General features: G+C 41.2%; 1 protein-coding gene across 40 annotated transcripts in view; it reads right to left on the minus strand.

Annotated features, from left to right (window-relative positions):
* LOC144283320 (uncharacterized) overlaps positions 1-18,368 on the minus strand; it is a 297,695-nt gene that overhangs the window by 188,191 nt on the left and 91,136 nt on the right. The window contains exon 1 of one of the 40 annotated variants that reach the window (XM_077847229.1): positions 12,286-12,696. The exons of the other annotated variants lie outside the window; for them this stretch is intronic. The gene's annotated coding sequence lies outside the window, so the exon portion shown is untranslated. Of the gene's footprint in view, positions 1-12,285; positions 12,697-18,368 lie in introns of those variants that run through there. 40 annotated transcript variants of the gene reach the window in all.

An 18,368-nucleotide genomic window follows, 5' to 3' on the forward strand; every position in this document is an offset into this window, starting at 1 on the left:
TGGGTGGCTCAGTTGGGTTAGACTTATTCTCTTTAATTTTGGCTCAGGTCATGATCTCAGGGTCCTGGGATCAAGCCCTGTATCAGGCTCTGTGCTCAGCATGAAATCTGCTTGGGATTCTCTCTCTTTCCCTCTGCCCCTCCCCCTACTTATATTCTCTCTCTCTAAAATAAATAAAAATAAAATCTTAAAAAAAAATACTTAAGAGTTCTTCAACATACGTGCAGATCCAAATTGTGCAGATGCATGGACCCCTGCCCGGATGCCTCTTCACAGGCATTTGGGCCCCAGCCCACCTAGTTTATTCCTACCTGTGCTTCTACTGGTGGCTAATTACCCCTCTTCCTGAAAGTTATCATCGTACATGCATAATGATAATAAAAAAACATGTATTTTGACTTTTTACTATGTGCCACATACATCATATTACCTAAGCTCCTATAAGGCATCTCATTGTTATCCTCATTCATGAGGAAATAGAGGTGGGAAAATCTGCTGAAGGTCACAGATTTGTCCGTATAAGCTGACTTCCAGAAAGAGGAAAGACTCTATGAGTATCATCTCCAAGGCTTTTGATGATGAACACAATAGGAGCTCTAGGGTCAGTAAAGCTGAATGCAAAAACCCTGGCCATTGGTGATGTTTTTCCACCTGCCTGCCTCGACTCCCCAGACAGCTCTGCCCCAGCATCCTCTATTCTGCACACTCAACAAGCAAAGCATCTTCTAAGGAGTAGTTATGTGTACTCCTCAGTAATGCGACCAGGTAAAAAGAAAACATCTTTCCTAATACACAGCGCCCACTGAGACATAGCTGATGCTCAGCCATGTGGGTTTGAAAGATAATTCTAGGTTATGGCCCAAGCCCTCGTCTTGACTACCAAATTCTGAATGCTAACACTTAACATACATTATCATCTCTGGTCTTCATGCCAACCTCCAGAGACAGGTTTTATTCCTGAAGATCAAAGAGGTACAGTGACTTGCTGAAGACCAATGGGTAGGTTGGTGGAGCTGGAATTCAAATCCAAAGTCCGTAATTCTGAAGCCCCGATTTTAACCACCATGTTATACTGCCTCTGGGCAACACTAAAACTCCAAGCACAAATAAACTCCCTTAAGATGTTTTGTAAAAGAATAAATTCCAAGAAATCAGCCATTACATGTAATGGACACTAGATTAATTTGGCAGGAAAATTAGAGATCAAAATATTTATCAGCTTCACTCAGCAGATGTGGAACTTGAGGTTTGGAAAGTAGACATGATTTGAGCAACATGGTGAAGTTTATTAGCTGCACATGTAACGAGACAACCCAGATGCACTTGACTTCTTAAAATGTGTTTGCTTTTTAGCTTTGTCCTATGAAATAAACATTGTGCTTGTTGGATAAGTGAGCCAAAGATGATACAAGGAATGACAGAACTGCTCTAGGGAAAAGGTTTTCATGGTTCACCCAAGTTTGTCCAATAATGCAAATGTATTATATTCCATTGGTCATTCCAACATTATGTTAGACACTGGGAAATCAGTAAATACAAAGCATAGCCCTTACCCTCAAGGAGCTGCTTCTTTGTTGCAAAAGTAAAGATCCAAGCATGAAAAATCATAAACACTACAATTCAGGACATGCTATGGTGGTGGGGATCATTGTCTCTGTTCTGCAGGTACTGTTTTGCAAAGTCCTATATGAATGCAGACAAAATTCAGCGGACATGAAAATGGGATTTTGGTCATCAAGGAAGGCCTCACGGGGGAAAGAGAGTGCCCTCACACTGGAAGAAGGGGAGATTACTTTAGTTAAGACTTTGTTAGTTGCAAGGAAGGACTTATTTGCGTTACCTCAAGGAAAAGAGATTTATTTTTGAAGTCAATTAAAGTATAATGAATACAAAAGAATAATAGCTCTGAATTTATCAATCTCTTATTATGTTCTAGGAATTATGCTAAGCACTTTATCTACAATCCCACAGGAATGGTGATATCAGCTCTAGCTCCACTTTACCTGTGGGAAAACAGAGGCTGGCCCAGAGAGGTTAAATAAATTATTGAAGGTTACACAGCTAGAATTTAAATTCAGGCAGCGTAACAGCAGAGCCCTCACTCTTAAGCTCTGAATACTAAACAGACCAGAAATGGGCCCTGAAATAATTCTGTATGTATGCATATGTACTCACACATGTATGTGTCTCAAAATTTACATAAAATCCCAGTTATAACATCCCTCCTGGCTTCTATCTACCTGTTCTGTTAGATCCTCACTACCAGCCAGGTCTGCCATGACTGAAGCTTATTTAAGATCCATATTGTCTATATAATCCTGAATTGACCTCACAGCCTTTGGGTTCAGCTTCCAAGTAAGTCAGTCCCACTATCCTTTTTGCAATCCTGGACTTCTGGCTAGCATCAGTCATGCAGGATCTAGGTCACCGGCCTCCCAATCTGTGGACCACTTTTCACTCAGGTACTCAGCCTTCTTGTCCACTAGGCTGCAGTTTGAATATAGGAAAGAAGTCACGTAGTCCACTGCCCATCTAGCTGAGGCTGTGGACACAGCAGTGGCCTGTAAAGGATGAAGTCAACAGTGTAGGCAGTGATCTCAAGGAAAGCATTTGTTTTCAATTCCAAAATAGATTCTCCCTTTTCTTTCCAAAACAAAAATAAAAAACTTTTGAGATAGATTCTCCCTTTTCTTTCCAAAAGAAAAATAAAAAACTTTTGAGATAGATTACATATGAGCACATTAAGGCTCAGGGAAGTCAAACTGCAGGTGCAAGATCAGAGCACAATCTAAAGGAAAAACAGAGACCAGAATTCTAGTTTCTCTGTCCTGCCATCCAGTTCCCCTTTCCTCGTGGCACGCTGGAATCTAAAATGGACATTAAACTGCAACACCAGTCTCATGGCCCCACTTTCTCGTGTAGCATCACGTGACTTTGAAAGAGCTGGGGGTCAAAAGAACTGTTTGCTTCTAATTGTCTCAATAAATTTTAAAGATGTTATTACATTGTAGTGATTAAGAACTGGTAAGAGTAGATGCAATGTGATAAGAGCAAGGCCATGAAGCTTAATAGTCCTTAGCTGATTGTCACCCTCTTACTTTTTTCCTTTTTTTTTTTTTTTAAAGAATGAACAATTCCACCCAGGACTTAAAGCACCCGGATCCAACAGCACTTTATATTTCCTGCCATAAAATTCCTGGACTGGAGCAGCTGCCAGTTGAAGTGAGGATCACATAAATAAACACCAGAGTTCTGATTCCTACAGCATGCCAGCCTGGCCTGTGAGCCCAAGAGACAAGCAGAACAGATTTCTGTGCAAAGAAACGTGACCTTTCACACACTTCCAAATACCCTGCCTCTTGTTTCTGTTGTCTAATTCTTGCTTTCCCCTTCTTTCTTTTATTCTTCCCATCGTCCTTCCTCCCCTCCTTCCCTCCTTCTTTTGTTTGAAGCAGAATTCAGAGAAAATATGTTAAACAGCAGAATCACCCCCGATAGTGGGCAGGATTCCACTAGATGAGCACAGCAGAATTCTAACAGAGCTATACGTTTAATGCCTACTACATACAAGAGCCAGACTCGGTGCTTTACTGAGGTCATCTCATTTCATTCTACCTTGCAAGGCAGTTATTATTAGTCTTATGATATGAAGGAGAAAACAGTCTTGGAAGAGTCCTTAAATTATTTCCATTTTATCATATGGTTATGGAATGGTAGGATCCATTTAATGGTTCATTGATTGATTTTCAAAGCCCTAAAATACCCACAAAAGTACATTTCAATGTTGGCAAGAAACTACTTCAGTTCAAAGAAGTTTCCAGGAAGATCCATGATCTACCCAGATTTCCTTAAGGGCTACATTTAACATAAAATGACAAATCTCTCTTTATTAATGTTAAACCGAATAAAATGTTTAGTATGCTCCCCCCAAATCCTATTCCCTCTTTGACACCTATCAGGAGTCAACACTTGCCATTCTCGTAAATTCAGTGCATTTGGCTGAAAGTGCTATTGCTGTGTCTGTCAGCACTATGACAATGTAAATAGTAACAGAGGTGAGAAGAAGAATTCCAGGTCTCATTTTTCTACCCCATGGATGTTCACACAAGGACACTGTGCTTTGGTGAAACAACCTATCTAAACGGTACACATCAGTGGAACTGTTTTGTATCAAGAGAACATGGGAAATATCAGTTATATTATGTAACATTACAAAGCAGTAAGCAGTAACAACAGTAAAAACCAAAGGGATAGTCTATCTATTATGCAGATGCATGGCCATTCAATGTCATTCCAAGCTCTTATTGCTTAAAGGAGATAAATCAGATACTCCATGTGGAGGCTTACCTGAGTTCTCTGCTCTTGCTTGATATTAGACCACGTTTCTGGCAGCATCAAGTGCTTGCAAGCTTACCTCGAGACTCTTCCTCAGATGAAGTATAAAAAGGACAAAGCTGAATACTCAGAATGAAAGAAAAGCCAAAGAAAGACTAAAGGCACATGCAGAGCCAAGTGACAGACCCCAGTCTGAGGAAATGAGAGACCCATTGCCAGAGTCTGAGGCATAAATCCAAGACCCTGACTTGCTGGGGAGGGCAGGATGCAGTCAGAGGAGAAAGGACGCTCACCTGTGCAGGCCTGAGCACATGCTAGGCCATCAAGTCCCCATCTGAAAACCTCTGGGCTTCCTTTTACCAACATGCATGATTTGCTGCTTTGTTATCTGCTTCCCCCTCCAAAGGCCATATTTCTATAAGACAAAACTTCCTCTGCTCTGTGCAGTGGGCACCCACCGAGTGCATGGAAATTTGAAAACAAACTGGTAAGGAATAGAGGCATTGGGCTTCCTTCCACACATCTGCCCTCTGCTCTACCATATTCTAGAATGCCGGGGATCCAGAAAGGCACACTCTCTGTGTCTCTCAAGTAGTTAATCTGAATGAGAACATTTAATGCAATGTCTATCCCTGACAGGATTATATCCTGGGGAAACTTTCTCCCCTGAATAGAATAACTTCCCCATTCCAACAATTTGGCTCTCCTCAAATATATGGTACCATGCCTTGTATGAGACGTCTTTGAGAAAAAAAGAGCCAATATTGGCAGATTGTGTTGTGTTCCCAAATTAGCAGTCTAGTACCCCCACCAGGGCCATGGGAGGCCTCTTCAGATAGAAGGTGCAAGGGGAAAAAACATGTGGCTGAAATAAAAGTGTCTAGAAAACTTGCTGTAGTTGCACCAAGGAAATATATTTCATATTCTTCTCTTGATTAGCATTCTAATGGTTTCTGACTTAGGTCTAACAGCTTGGAGAGAATATTACAGGCAATTGTGTAAATAATACAGGTTTTTTTTTCAGTGTGTCCAAATGTATAATTAAATGGATAATGTTACAGCTCCCCAAACCCGCTAAGGCCTGCTGCCTAAATGGAGAGCTTTTGAAATTTCATCCCAATACATGGTTACATGATACATTGCTTTTATGGCCCGCTGGGCAAATGACTAGTGGTTTGGAAAAGGTCTGAATGCATATTTATAGTAGAGAGCACAATGATGTTCGGAGGGCCAGTAAAATCGTTCTAGTAAATAACATGAATTATACAAAAGCATCTCTTTATGTATCTGAACTTTTCTGATGCAGGATGCGTGTCCACACAAACACACTTCATCTCCTTAATGTCTACAGGTAACTCTTGTTCCAAATTCTATGCAATCAGATGTCAGGGTTAAGCAAATTTGAAGGAGAAATCCTACTTCTGAACTCCCTCGGCAATGTTCAATGCCTTCTAGAATTCTCAGAGGATGTAGCATCCATTATTGGTGAAATGGGCCCAGTCCTGAATCCAGGCATTTGTGCCCATGCCCACCCTTTTGCTCACACATCTAATGGAAACCTCTGACAATGAGGACAAATCAGTGAGGCTTTTGTTGAGGACTCTGAAGGTCATGAGTAAGAACAGGGCTGGTTGGGAGGCCCTGTGTGTGTGTGTGTGTGTGTGTGTGAATATGTATGTGTGTGTGTGAGTATGTGTGTGCCATGTTGTGCTTAGAGTCCAAGCCTCAATGTCTGGTCTTCTCCACCGGCCGGGTGTGTACCCTCAGGAATGCCTCCTCCCCTCTCTGACCTCAGTTTCTCAGTCTGTAAGCAGCAAATAATCCTATCATCCCTCCCTGCCTCACAGACAAAACAGGGTGGTGGACGTGGAAGCAGATGGTGCATAGTAAGCCATTTAGAAGGTAAGTGGCTACTGCTTATGATCCCACTTCCTCAAGATAGAACAGTCACAAAAAGACAGATCCCTGGCCTCTCAGAGGAGTTTACAGCACAGAGGAAAGGAAAAATAATGAAATGCATCATGGTGCATGTTAGGATGGAGAAATAAAGAGGATGTCCTAGGTAGAGAGGAAGCATCAGTCCTGCACACGGACAGGGGTGCAGGTTGAGGTTGGTATTGGGAGGCTGTATAAGAAAAGTTTCAAGGGGAGATATGACAGATTTAGTGTGAATCAGGCATTGACATGAGAAGGGAAAGAAACAGAGAGAGGAGTGTTTTCCAGCAGCGACAGGAGAACCCTGGAGTATAGAGGGGGCAGTGGGTTGGTTGCCAGGAGAGGAGTAGGTGGGCCAGGGTTGGGTGGTGGGGATGGCAGACAGCTGAAATCTTGGGAGTCTTGGGGAAGGGCCATCCCCAGAGTTCTCCTCAGCTTCTCCAAACCCTCTCCCTACTACTCTTGGGCCTTTCTCTGAGGGAGCTGTGGGTTCCCTTATCTTGCTCTCCCTCCTTTTAGACTGGGAGCCTGCAGCTGCCTCTCTTCAGGCTGGGCAACATGACCCTTCCTAGGTAATGCCCCCTCCATAGGCTTTCTGGAGGTTAGAAAAGGTTTCATTTCAAATACACTTGAAGTGTAATCTAAGAAGTACGCCCACCTGGCAAAAGGAGAGCCACAAACACCACACATTTCCTAGCTTGATCCCTGGGTCTTTTTCAAACTGAGAGCACTGCCCATTAGTGGGTCTGGAAATCAAACCAGTGGGCTTTGATCAGCAGTACTTTAATAAATAGAATAGAATAGAATAGAATAGAATAGAATAGAATAGAATAGAATAGAATAGAATAAAAAATAGAGTGCTTGGCTTTACAAGAGAACATCATACCATGAAATAATGTATTTCAATTACATAATATTTGTATATGTGTGTGTGCCCTAGGTTGCAAGGCAAAATTAATTTCTTGCTGTGAGTCTCTGTCAAAAAAGTTTGAAAAACACTGCTTTAGCGGTAACAGGATATGAGGTTTAGCCAATTAGTTTCTGTAGAACTCAATGTTAATAGATGTTTTGCAAAAATAAAATTGATGCTAGCAAATTGTTCTTCTACAATATAACTTAATTATATTGTTGAGAACATAAACATATAAATGCAGGTACACAATTAAAGTTGACACTATACCATAAGAAATGAGGTATTTTTGCACAAAATGAAAAGAAATTGCCTAAGACCGCTGGCTGTGTGACTCGGGGAATTGCTGGAGGCAGTAACCAGTGCATTAACGTGCACGGTATATATTATGACTACAGGTTAGATGATGTATCTTTCAACACATTTGGACATGATTCAGTGTTTATCATTCATCAAACATTTATATCCTCAAGAATGGCTGCTGGTCCTATTAGTATGTTATTTTTAAAATTTTCTACGAACAGGTAAGTTTGGAAAATTCTATCATCATTGCTTTAAACTAGGAAGGGCCTGATTGAGTACTGAAATGCCTCATCTTTAGGTGAAATCATGGAGATTCTGGGCAGTGAAGGGTCTTGCTGAAAAATGAAAACAGCAGCGATCATGTGCTGAGAACTTACCACATGTCTGTTACTTACATGACCTAATTTAATTCTCACAAGAACTCTATAAGACAAGTAATATTTTCTGCAGATCACAGATATAGAAAAATTAGACCTCATAGAGAGGTGCCTGGGTGGTTCCATCAGTTAAGCGCCTGACTCCTGATTTCTGCTCAGGTCATAATCACAAGATCGTAGGATAGAGCCTATTGTAGGGCTCTGTGCTCATCAGGGAGTCTGCTTGAGGATTCTCTCCCACTGTCCCTCCTCTGCCCTGTGCTTGCATGCTTGCTCTCTCTCTCTCTCTCTCTCTCTCTCTAATTAATTAATTATTTTTTTTAATTTAAGAAAAATTAGACCTAGGGAGGTAAAGTTATCAAAATAATTAAACATATTTCCATTCTGCACAATTAATAAATGGTGGACAAGGACTCAAGCCAATGACGGGAGGGGTGGGGCTCTCACCCCTCCTTTTCCTATTATCACAAAGGAGGGAGAGCACTTCTTATCTGCTTCACCCTGGTCTTTCTCTCTGCTCCACACTCTTTATTCACTACAGGAAAAGGAGCAGTGGATTTATATAAAGGAAGTCTAAAATCCACTGAACTTTTCTTTTTTCATTTTTAGTAGCTAGACACAGAGCCTAACATGAGGCTTGAACTAACAACCTTGAGATCAAGACCTGAACTGAAATCAAGAGCTGGATTAATTAACTGAGCCGCCCAGAACCCTTACTGGTTTTTTTTTCTTTTTTTTTTTAAGATTTCATCCATTCATTCATGAGAGACACAGAGAAAGAGAGGCAGAGAATCAGGCTTCCATGCAGGGAGCCCGACATGGGACTTGATCCCGGGTCTCCAGGATCACACCCCGGGCCGAAGGCAACGTTAAACTGCTAAACCACCCAGGCTGCCCCACACTTACTGTTTTTAATAGAAAGAAGGGCCACTTGACCAAGTGGTACTTCCTCGTGTGCACTTCATTCTACCAAAAACTGTGAATAGGAGCCACACCACAGGTCTCCACAAGGGCCAGCTGAGTAACAAACTCTATTTTGCAGATATAAGTGTTCTCAAACTAGATTTTGACACTTATATTTAGAGAAAAAAATAGGAAACCCAGCTTTGGGCTTGGTTGTCAGCCCCGAGCTTTACTGAAAAGACTTGAACATTCAGAATGATAAAGCCATTTACATCAAGCAGATGGTTTCATTCCCTTTTGGCTTTGTGGGACTGTGTGTGTCCTAGCAGTGAGAAGCTACAGATAGAGAAGTGAAGTAGGGACCCCCAATAAACACAACCTGGTGATTCCACAACCTGTTGGTGTTCAAAACACTCCCCAGTCATGCCCTCATCTTGGTGAATTAGAGTAAAACTCATACTTTGGCTTTGGAGATCTACAACATTCTAGAGGTAATCAGACTGAACCTTTAAAAGACAACAAAACTGAATCTATCTTAAATCACATTGCTTTCTTAATATATCTTTTGCTAAAAATAAATCTGCAGAAAGCTGGAACTGGATAGAAACTGACAGAGCACATAACACAATCTGTTCATGTTCCAGAGGGAGAACAGGGACCCCAAGTGAGGCGTCACTGCAAAGGTGTCTCTGGGTTTTAATACTGCAGTTCCTGTGTCTCCTTGAATCCATCACAGTCGTGTGGGGCTCTGGGTTTGAAGACGATCCACTTCTTGTAAAGTCCATTTCCTGCCTCACAGAAACAGGGTAGGTGGTTGGGTAAAGCAAGATGCCAACCTTCAGCATAGCAAGTTACATCATTCAGAGACTTCTGAAGACAGAACTGCGAAATGAGCTAAGTATATTCCCTAGAAGGGACATTCTTTCTTAAAGAATTTTTACATCCTTAGCATGCTTTGAAGGGAGCCCCAAACAAGTATAAAAATAGAGACCAAGAGCAGGCTAAGGCCAGGATGAAGGCAGAAAATACTATTTGAATGAATAGGCCTTTTGCCTCTATTCTAATTAAATCCCCACAGGATGGCCCAAGCCAAATATTCCAAGAATAAAATACAACCTTCTGTTTAGCAGATTCCTCCAGGGAGGCCAGGAGTGTTATTTATGGCCCCTTTATGCTCCTATAGTACTGAGAAGGAAGGAGGAAAAGGAAAGAGCAAGGAAGTCCGCAATGAGGAAGCACTGGTATCTCTCCTAAACATCTTGATAGCCCAAAGCACTATCTCATTCTACAGGAGAAGGGTAATAGGTAGGGAATAAACTCTCTAAAATACAACAGGCATGTTAAAATCCACAATTCTGTTTTGCAATACCATGTAATTTTGCAACAAATAGCACTTAAAATAAAACACATGTTCACTGTCTTATGGAGAGTCCTCCCAATATGGTGTCCAAGGATCTACTGCACAGCACTGCTTTCTCCAGGCTACATTTAAGGACCTGTGTATACACCACATGACAGCCTTTCTGAAACACCAAAAAGCCCTGGAAACCCATCTAGTCCAGCCTCTCCATTTTACTGATTAGCAAACTGAGCCCCAGAAAGTGGAAGGGTCTGGCCCAATGACACACAGGCAGGAACAGTGCCAGGAAGAGACAAAAATCCTGCCCTGCTGTGTCCTTTGGAACTTACTATCCAACTAGCTGCTCATGCTTTATCTTCTTGACATGGAGTTACAACTTGACTCTAAATTGTATCCTTTATTTCTAGTGATTCCTGGTGTTTTAACAGTCCAATGGCACTTGGAAAAAAAAACCAGGATAATAAATGCTAAAAGTGGTTGCTATGATTCTTATAGAGGAAAAAACAAATTTAGAGGAGAATGTTTCAAGAGAAGAGGCCTCTGAATTAGGGAAATAACTGTCCATCCATTTACACTGAGAAAATATCACTCATCTGGTTTGTGTGTGTGACTAAGGAAGACATGTTTTTTGTTGGCTAAGAGTTGAAGTGACACTGATGAACCAGAGGAAAGTTCTCATGACAAATGGCAACAATCACTCGTGTCCTCAAATGAGAGCTAGATTCTAGTCCTTCTCTTTCATCTCCTTTTCCCTCTTCTTCCTTTCCCTTCCTCTTATTCCCACCCTTCCCCCCAACCCTTTCTTCCCCTCCTCTTCTTCTCAGGTTAGGTTGGACCTTAGCTACAAGATGGTAAGTCTTGATCCAGAAAGTTGGAGAAACATTTGAAAACTGAGTAAACATTTTTACAAGTTGGTGGGTGATTCATTTTATCTTTCTGTTTGGAACTTCTGGACTGGTTCAACCTGCATGACTATGTTTTTTTCCTCCTCGGGCCTTGATGAAACAAAACAAAATCAGCAGTGAGTTTTGTGCTCCAGAAGTAAGTAAACTCACTTTCACTATCCACCAGCCATTGAAAGTCCCATAACCACTTTTATGCAATTGTAGCAGGTGTCTTGTAGGCCAAAGATATCCTAATATTTCAAAAGTATTCAAGAATGGGGATACAGAGTTAGAGCAAACATGGGGAGAGCCCCCAGGTCTGTGTGGCCAGAGAAGTCTGTTAACTGAAGGCTGCATCTGGCTGTGGGAGATGGATGCTTACCTAACAGGTGCAAGATCACACACGCTCACACACACACACATGCACATATACACAGAAACTCTGCATATTTCATCTGGCTTGGGTTCCCCCACCCTTGTCGTTTCTGGTAATGATGAGATAGCCCCTTGAGCTATATAGTGAGAAGTTACTTGAGAGAGGCCACCAAACCCACTGGGCTCAGCCCATGTGTTTCTGTGCTTTCCCTTCTACACATGCAGGAGGTCTCATTGAACTTACCTTCAAAGGACATTGTCTGGTTACCGTCAGAAGGTGCACTAAGACTTAGGTTACTGAACTAGATAACATCAAGTCTGTTTGTGGGAGAAAATATCTTACTTAGTAAAGCTTTAACTTTCCCAAAAGAATAATAAATTCTGGGAGTAAGATGCAGGTGTTCACTGAAGAGCTAAACAGAATAATTAAGGAAACAAAATTAAGTAAAAGATGGTGACCAATTACCAATAAACACATTTGAAACCTCAAACCAGGTGACAAAATATCACTCTCAACATGAAATAATTAGAGCACTTTGGTCAAATGACAGAAGCCAATGAACTAGAAACTGAGTACCAGTTATGTTGTTAAAGATGCTGTTTCTTTTCCATATTTCTTTAAACTTTGATTCCCCTCCTTCCTACCCCAAACAAACAAATAAGATTTGCTATTCTGACCTTTGGGAAAATAATCAAGTCCAGATAGTCAAGTTTTACACTTAATTTTTTTAAATGTAGCTTTCAATTGCAAACTGTTTTGTCCTTAATGGACATAGTACTTTAAAAATGAAGTAAATTTTGTTTCAAAGTCCCTTCTTGCTACACAAAGAGCCACAATTTAACTTGTCTGAGTAGTAACTAGTTTTGACTAGTGAATAAACTGGTTCTCAAATATTGGCTTACCATTGAAATGAAGGAAGATCTAAAGCTACTGTTTATTGTATGTAATATACAGATATTCCAGGCATGGTATCTATATTCTTTGCATTAATGCTCTTAAACACCTAATCATTATTCCCATTTGCTGTTAAATAAAAAGCTCCGAGGGAAAGTTCATGTAAGGTTGCAAAGCCTGTGGGTGACAGAGCCAGAATCTGGCTACCAAGGTTGGTTGTTTCCCTCACAGCATTAGGAAACAGAAGAGGGTGGGAGGAAGCAGGATCGGAAGCTCTGGTGGGCTGTCCCCCAGGCAACTGTTGCCAGGGCCCAGGACTGGTAGAGCTTGAAGATCTGGACTTAGCAGTGCCTCTGAAATGCTTGTCCTCATGATACATGATAGGAGTTCTCTTTTTCTTTCAGCCTCCTTTTTTTCCTGAAACTCGACAAAAAGCCTATTTAGCTTCATGGCCTCCTAGGTACTTCTACATTTGCTCAAAATTAAGTCAAAAGCAGCCTTGTCTCCTACATCTGCTTCATGCAAAACTTAAGCAGAAGTTTCTTTGCTATAATACCACAGGCCTCAGGCAGCTATATACCACTCAGAACCCACTAACCTAATCATTTCACTTGTCAAATGTGCTCATAGCAGGTAAAGAATGAGCACCAGTCACTACTTAAAAAGTTTACCAGAGGGCACTTAGCTGGCTCAGTCAGAAGAGCATGTGACTTTTGATCTTGGGGTCATGAGTTCAAGCCCCACGTTGGGTGTAGAGATTACTTAAATAAATAAAACTTAAAAAAAAAAATTTACCAAAGTGATATTGGAAAAGACTATTCAAAAACTGTATAATTTTTATAATTTATGTAAATCTACCATGAATATAATAGCCAGTCAACATTTTTAAGTAATTTTGATTTAAATTGTCATCAGACAGAAATATATTGTACCTAAAAGGCTTCACCCTTTTTCTCTACTCCAGATGGAAAATGAGAATAAAAATGGCATAAATGTTTTAATATTAGACTGTGGTTCTGGTTGCACAACCCCTGTGAATCTACTAAAATAAGCCCTGAATTGTACTTTCAACAGGAGATTTGTATGGTATATGAATTATATATCAATAAAGGTGTTATCAAAAAACTTGATCTGAAAGTCCCTTTCCAAGTGTAAGTTTAAGCACAGAATTCGTGGAACTTTGGAAAAAAGGACACCAAAGCTGAGCCATGTCAGAGAAAACAGTTTTTTTCTCCCAAGGACAAGGGAAGAAGAAAGAACATGAGAGGGAAAATGAGAGGAGAGCTAAGGGTGAACAGAGCAACTTGGTGAGTAGTAACAAGAGTTTAAGGATTTGTCCACTCTCCAACATCCCCAACCTTGAACATCCCTTCCCCATCACTTACATGAGGGTCACAGAGCTCCCTAATTCACTGACAAGTTCCCCTCCCAGCTAGCCCACACTGTTTGCAGAATTTAAGACATTAACTGAATTTTTAAAATTTAAGAAATCACCTTAAGAAATTAATTTCATCTCATGCTACCATAGCCTTCTGTGCTCTTTAACCACCACCCCTAAGAGACCCTGGAGATGAACTCTCCCTTCTTTACATCCCATTGTTCTTGGCTCCCACAAGACATCCAAAGGCCCAGGCTTCCCTCATCACCTGATTTCATTTCATTTCATCTGAGGCTGTAGGTGTCTCTGAAGCAAATGACCCAGGCTCCTCTAAGCCTCCAGTAAAATAAACTGAAATGCTTTGGATGAGTTCTGCTCTCTTTTTCTTCTTATTTTTATTTCTGAAAGTCATGGAAAGAGGCTAATTTCTATAACTGTCAATGGGAAAAGAGGCAGCATCTTCATGAAAGCAGGAAAATTTATACAATAAACAACAAGAATTCAGAGCCAGAAATGACTGTGGAGAACTTATGTCCCCAAGGAATCCAAGCAGTGCTAGAAAGTTTTTTTTTTTTTTTTAATGTATTTACCTCCATTCTTCTTTACTGAGTAATTTGACAACTCAAATTTGAAAAAGAAACGGACACATGGGAGGAGAGCCTACAAAAGCAAAATTAACTTTAAAAAAACAAAACTGGTACAACATAATGTAGGAAAAGGGACAGCAAGTTAAAACCCACAACTACAAAAGATTTCACATATTTTGGTCAATCCTATGTAAATTAATTTTAAGACTTAAATAAAATGAAAAACTTATCAGGAAATTAAAAAAATCATTAGAATGAACCCGAACAGAGATTTAAAACCACACAGATGATAAAAGACATGGATGAAGTGATTAAGAGTTCACCCCTCCTTGCCCACAGAACCAAAAGTTCCCGATGAATTTTACCCAAACTTTAAGGGACTTTCATTTGCTTTTTTTCTAGCTCCTGCAAAGAAGAGAAGTGGTGTTGTGCAATCCTATCGACAAGGCAAGAAACAGGGTGGCTCCTGCTCATTCCCGAGTTGCAGAGCCTTACTGCCATTATTTCAAAAGCCTGATAAACAAGCACCAATAGAGCTATGGACCCCACCCTGGAATCTTCAGTTAAGTTGCTGTCTTCAAGACCTGCTTGCCAGAGAGCATCAGTGGCTTGTCTGTCTGCCTGTCTTTCTCTCTGTCTCGCATGTCACAGGAGCACAGACATGAGCAGTGCCTCTGAGACAACATGGGAATCACCAGCAGGCGTTCCCCCTCCAACTGCTGCTCTCTCTCCATGGCAGAGTGGCCCGTGTCAGATGTCTAAATGGGCAAAGTTTCCAGGGGAAAAAAGTAGAAGGTAATATAGAATGAAGCAAAGGGAGAAACAAAAAATATTAATTATGAGAAGATGAGATATGAGTGAGAAATGCTCTAAGCTACCAGTAAGAAATCTTATGAAGAGTGACTTTAATTAGAGGGTTTTTTCTCTCTCTTTCCCTCTTTCTCTTGTGAAGCAGCCATTTGCAATGTGGTTTCTGCTGGCCCAACCATCAGATCCTCCTTCCAGGCAGACAGAAGTGGGGGAAGAATGGAGACAGAGCCTGTGTACTACTATGTTTTGGGAAATCAGAAGCTTTCCCAGGCACTGTCCAGCCAACCAGTCCTCACACCTCATGCCAGACTACTTCATGTGGCATCTCTAACTGCAAGGGGCCCTGGGAAGAGGGGAACAAGATCTTCAAGACTAGCTTACCCTGAGACCACTTATGATCCACTGCATGACTTGGGACAATTTCCAGTCCATATATAACCACAGTTCTATTAGCAAGAAAGGAGATCATGGTACTGAGTGGGCTGCTAACAGGATCTGCCACAGGGGGTGTGGTGGCATCACAGAGAATATTTTGAGGCCAGATAAAAGACAAATACTTCTAATCTCAGACTAATCCTGGGAAAGGATCTCAAAGCAACCTCTCCTCCAGTCTTCTCATCTGGGACCTGGAACATACATCAACCCATAGACATCCATCACTTAGCACTTGGTTCTCTTCCATCCTCCCTCTCCATTCTGATTCCACTTTAAGGTCCCTTTCTGTTCTGCTACTTTCCTCAGAATGCCTTTCAGCCTCATAAGCAAATGTCAGGAGACTATCTCTTCCTCGAATTCTTCATGAACCTTCCCCTGGCCTGCCCCATGGAAAGCATCTCGCTCCCCATCATGCACCCCCAGCCCTGGGAATGTTGTCTAGAAATCTCACATTGCATTATGACATACATTAGTTTCATGCACTGTCTTATGCAACACCCAGAGGGCCTCTGGAAGGTAGAGAGTTCCATGTCATTGAAGATTTTCAAGCAGAGGTTTGGCAGCCACTTATCTTGGATGAGGCAGAGGAGGAGATTCAAGCATGAGGCAGAGATCTGCAGGAGATGAACTTTGAGGTCACCTCCAGCAGTCACTGAACAAGCACTCTGTGCCAGGTTGTAGGCCACATGCTTCCCTACAAACTGTATGTAACCCTCATACAATCCTGAGAATGACATCATTGCCCAACATCACAGATGAATAAGTGGTAGAGCTGGGAGTCCAATTAGATCTCTGATTCAAGGATTGTTTCCATATCAAATAAGAGTTACACAAAATAAAGAAATAAGATGGATGATTTCCACTCTAGCACTCCCAACCTTATAGAAAGAAAATGGTACAGAGACTAAACATCAGTGAATTTTCTTGGACCCAGTAGAGAAGTGAGCTCACAGGGCAAACTGCCACCCCTCAAGTCCAGAGACAGGTGAATCTGGACAAGACCTTATATGCAGCAGAAGCCCCTAGAACTATAAACCAGTAAGAATATTTAAATTGTAGTTCTCATGAACTGCAGGAGACAGACTGTGGACTCTTTAATGGTAAGAAACTCCTAGAGACCAGTCTTAGGGAGGTCCACATTTTTATGGGCTTTAATCTCTAGGAACTATACCAGGTTCTCATGATGAAGAGTCAAGAAAGATCTCCCAGTGGCTCAAGCAGAGGGAAGAGTAAACACTGTAGAATACGCTCAATATTACACAAGCCTACTGTGCAAGGGTAAGGACGATACCAGAGTCTCTACCCTCCTGGAAGAAGGGGCTTCTCTATCCCCAGCCTCCTCTAGACTTCCTGTGTCACCTAGGCATAGAGAGGGGAAGGCAAAGGCACCGCCTGGGGCACAGGTCCACCATAACACTGATCACAGGTCATGAGATTATACAACACTCTACTGCCCCACACCTCACCAGCATACCAAGGCTCCAGTGTATGAACTGCAAATTACAGCTGCAAGAGCTACAAGATATGGATCCTATCAGATGAGCAGTTCTTAGGGAAGAGCAAAGGCAATGGTGGGACAAAACAAAGGGCACTAGAGGAAGTGGAAGTGTCCAATACCTGCAGCTACAACAGACATAAAGTGCATGCAGCTTAGCTCCTGACCACATTAACAAAGAACCTCAGCCTATTGCCCAATATATTAGGTCCAGCTGGCAACAAAAAATCACAAGGTATACGAAAAGAAAGAAAAGAAAAGAAAAGAAAAGAAAAGAAAAGAAAAGAAAAGAAAAGAAAAGAAAAGAAAAGAAAAGAAAAGAAAAGAAAAGAAAAGAAAAGAAAAGAAAAGAAAAAAAGGAAAGGAAAGGAAAGGAAAGGAAAGGAAAGGAAAGGAAAGGAAAGGAGAAAAGAAAGAAAAAAGAAAAGAAAGGAAAGGAAAGGAAAGGAAAGGAAAGGAAAGGAAAGGAAAGGAAAGGAAAGGAAAGGAAAGGAAAGAAATAGCTAACAGTCTGTGATGCCTTTAATAGAGATACACTTGGCTTGAACTGTTTATTTTCAAAACCCAAAAACAATATGACAATGTGTTTATCAGACCATCTATTCAAGAGAGCAGCCTCCAAAATGTATTTTTCTCCCCATCAGCAACAAAAAAAGTTAAAAGATAAAATTAAAAGCCCACTTTTTGAAAGATATAGCTATGAATTATACACATCCAGTGCTTTTCTAACAGGTTGTAGTCATCATAAATCACACAGAAATTAAAATTAAAACAGATGAAATAAAAAGTAATTACAATCATGGGATGCTTGGGTGGCTCAGTCAGTTGAGCATCCAACTCTTAGTTTCAGCTCAGACCATGATCTCAGTGGTGGGATCAAGGCCCATGTTGGGCTCTGCACTCAGGGTGCAGTCGGCTTCAGACTCTCTCCCTCTCCCTCCTACATTTGCCCTCTCTCTCTCTTTTTCTCTCAAATAAATAAATAAACCAACAAACAAATAAATTTTTTAAATTTTTATTGATAATATAGGATCTAACATTTGTCCCCTACACCTGATGAGTGATATGCAACTTGAACCTACAGCTTGTTTTAGAATCCACTGGTATGGCAGGCAGTTATAAGATGCTCATCCCCTGGTACCCAAACTTGTATGCAATCTCTCCCCTTGGAACAAGGGCAGAATCTGTGGTTTGCATCTCACCAACAGAATGTCGTAAAGAAAATGGAATTTTGCAGATGTGATTGGGTCTCTCATCAACCAAATGAGTTAATCAGAAAGAAGATTATTTTAGGTAGGCCTACCATGGTATCGGGTGAGATCTTCAAAAGAGATTCCTGGAAGAATGAACTCAAAGCTGGAGAGATGGCTTGTTTCCTGGTAGCCT

This window comes from Canis aureus, chromosome 14 (assembly GCF_053574225.1).
Source record: "Canis aureus isolate CA01 chromosome 14, VMU_Caureus_v.1.0, whole genome shotgun sequence".
NCBI classification, from domain to species: Eukaryota; Metazoa; Chordata; class Mammalia; order Carnivora; family Canidae; genus Canis; species Canis aureus.